We start from the raw sequence: 3,195 nt of genomic DNA, 5'->3' as shown, positions 1-3,195 counted from the left end.
AATTTGAACCGGCTTCCCTCTTGAATCTCTCTTCCATTGAGTGCCCTCTTCACAAATGTCTATGAGGACTTGGTCCAACCTTTGATCAAAGTTGACCCTTCTAGTGTAAGGGTGTTCATCTCCTTGCATCATGGGTAAGTTGAATGCCAACCTTACATTTTCTGGACTAAAATCCAAGCATTTCCCCCGAACTATTGTAAGCCAATTCTTTGGGTCTGGGTTCACACTTTGATCATGGTTCTTGGTGATCCATGCATTGGCATAGAACTCTTGAACCATTAAGATTCCGACTCGTTGAATGGGGTTGGTAAGAACTTCCCAACCTCTTCTTCGGATCTCATGTCGGATCTCCGGATATTCACTCTTTTTGAGTTTGAAGGGGACCTCGGGGATCACCTTCTTCATGGCCACAACTTCATAGAAGTGGTCTTGATGCACCCTTGAGATGAATCTCTCCATCTCCTATGACTCGGAGTTGGAAGCTTTTGCCTTCCCTTTCCTCTTTCTAGAGGTTTCTCCGACCTTAGATGCCATAAATGGTTATGGAAAAACAAAAAGCAAATGCTTTTACCACACTAAACTTAGAAGGTTTGCTCGTCCTCGAGCAAAAGAAGGAAGAAGAGAGTAGAAGAAGAAGAAATAGAGGAGATGGAGGTGGCTTTGTGGTTCAGCCAAGGGGGAGAAGTAGTGTTTTGGTTGTGTGAAAATGAAGGAGTGAAGATGGGTTTATATAGGGGTGAAGAGAGGGGTAGGGTTCGGTCATGTGAGGGTGGGTTGGAAGGGAAAGTGGTTTGAATTTGAATGGTGAGGTAGGTGAGGTTTTATGAAGGATGGATGTGAGTGGTGAGGAGAATAGTAGGATTTGATAGGTGAGGGGTTTTTGGGGAAGAGGTGTTGAGGTGATTGGTGAATGGGTGAAGAAGAGAGAGAGTGGTGGGGTAGGTGGGGATCCTATCGGGTCCACAGATTCTGAGGTGTCAAGGAAAATTCATCCCTGCACCAAGTGGCGAGCAAAATTGCTCTTTATGCCAATTCTGGCGTTAAACGCCGGGCAGGTGCCCATTTCTGGCATTTAACGCTGGCTTCTTGCCCTTTCCTGGCGTTTATCGCCAGTCTGGTGCCCCTTTTTGGCGTTAAACGCCCATTTGCTGCCCTTACTGGCGTTTAAACACCAGCAAGGTTTTCCTCCAGGGTGTGCTGTTTTTCTTTCTGTTTTTCATTCTGTTTTTGCTTTTTCAATTGATTTTGTGACTTCCCATGATCATCAACCTACAGAAAACATAAAATAACAAAGGAAAATAGATAAATATAACATTGGGTTGCCTCCCAACAAGCGCTTCTTTAATGTCAGTAGCTTGACAGTGGGCTCTCATCGAGCCTCACAGATACTCAGAGCAATGTTGGAACCTTCCAACACCAAACTTAGAGTTTGAATGTGGGGGTTCAACACCAAACTTAGAAGTTGGTTGTGGCCTCCCAACACCAAACTTAGAGTTTGACTGTAGGGGCTCTGTTTGACTCTGTTTTGAGAGAAGCTCTTCATGCTTCCTCTCCATAGTGACAGAGGGATATCCTTGAGCCTTAAACACAAGGGATTCTTCATTCACTTGAATGATCAATTCTCCTCTGTCAACATCAATCACAGCCTTTGCTGTGGCCAGGAAGGGTCTGCCAAGGATGATGGATTCATCCATGCACTTCCCAGTCTCTAGGACTATGAAATCAGTAGGGATGTAATGGTCTTCAATCTTTACCCGAACATCCTCTACAAGTCCATAAGCTTGTTTTCTTGAATTGTCTGTCATCTCTAGTGAGATTCTTGCAGCTTGTACCTCAAAGATCCCTAGCTTCTCCATTACAGGAGAGGCATGAGGTTTATGCTTGACCCTAGGTCACACAGAGCCTTCTTGAAGGTCATGGTGCCTATTGTACAAGGTATTGAGAACTTCCCAGGGTCCTGTCTCTTTTGAGGTAGTTTCTGCCTAGACAAGTCGGCCAGTTCTTTGGTGAGCAAAGGGGGTTCATCCTCCCAAGTCTCATTACCAAATAACTTGTCATTTAGCTTCATGATTGCTCCAAGGTACTTAGCAACTTGCTCTTCAGTGACATCTTCATCCTCTTCAGAGGAAGAATACTCATCAGAGCTCATGAATGGTAGAAGTAAATCAAATGGAATCTTTATGGTCTGAGTGTGAGCCTCAGATTCCCATGGTTCCTTATTAGGGAACTCATTGGAGGTCAGTGGACATCCATTGAGGCCTTCCTCAGTGGCGCTCACTGCCTCTTTCTCCTCTCCAAGTTCGGCCATGTTGATGGCCTTACACTCTCCTTTTGGATTCTCTTCTGTATTGCTTGGAAGAGTACTAGGAGGGAGTTCAATAACTTTCTTACTCAGCTGACCCACTTGTTCCTCCAAGTTTCTAATGGAGGACCTTGTTTCAGTCATGAAACTTTGAGTGGTTTTGATTAGATCAGAGACCATGGTTGCTAAGTCAGAGTGGCTCTGCTTAGAATCCTCTGTCTGTTGCTGAGAAGATGATGGAAAAGGCTTGCCATTGCTAAACCTATTTCTTCCACCATTATTGTTGTTGAAACCTTGTTAAGGTCTCTGTTGATCCTTCCATGAGACATTTGGATGATTTCTCCATGAAGGATTATAGGTGTTTCCATAGGGTTCTCCCATGTAATTCACCTCTTCCATTGAAGGGTTCTCAGGATCATAAGCTTCTTCTTCAGATGAAGCATCCTTAGTACTACCTGATGCAGCTTGCATTCTAGACAGACTTTGAGAAATCATATTGACTTGCTGAGTCAATATTTTGTTCTGAGCCAATATAGCATTCAGAGTATCAATCTCAAGAACTCCTTTCTTCTGATTCATCCCATTATTCACAGGATTCCTTTCAGAAGTGTACATGAATTGGTTATTTCCAACCATTTCAATGAGTTCTTGAGCTTCTGCAGGCATCTTCTTCAGATGAAGAGATCCTCCAGCAGAGCTATCCAATGACATCTTGGACAGTTCAGACAGACCATCATAGAAGATACCTGTGATGCTCATTCAGAAAGCATGTCAGAAGGACACTTTCTGATCAATTGTTTGTATCTTTCCCAAGCTTCATAGAGGGATTCACCTTCCTTATGTCTAAAGGTTTGGACTTCCATTCTAAGCTTACTCAATTTTTGAGGTGGAAA

At 43.7% G+C, this 3,195-nt stretch overlaps 1 non-coding gene across 1 annotated transcript; it reads left to right on the top strand.

The window, feature by feature from the left end:
* Nucleotides 1-3,066: 3,066 nt before the first annotated feature.
* LOC127742872 (small nucleolar RNA R71) lies at nucleotides 3,067-3,174 on the top strand. Its single transcript, XR_008004238.1, has one exon. It is a non-coding gene; the product is annotated as a small nucleolar RNA R71 (small nucleolar RNA).
* The last annotated feature ends 21 nt before the right edge of the window (nucleotides 3,175-3,195 follow it).

Source organism: Arachis duranensis, chromosome 1 (genome assembly GCF_000817695.3).
Source record: "Arachis duranensis cultivar V14167 chromosome 1, aradu.V14167.gnm2.J7QH, whole genome shotgun sequence".
Taxonomy (NCBI): Eukaryota; Viridiplantae; Streptophyta; class Magnoliopsida; order Fabales; family Fabaceae; genus Arachis; species Arachis duranensis.
The sequence above is the reverse complement of the archived record's forward strand: the minus strand, read 5'-3'. Positions and strand labels throughout refer to the sequence as shown.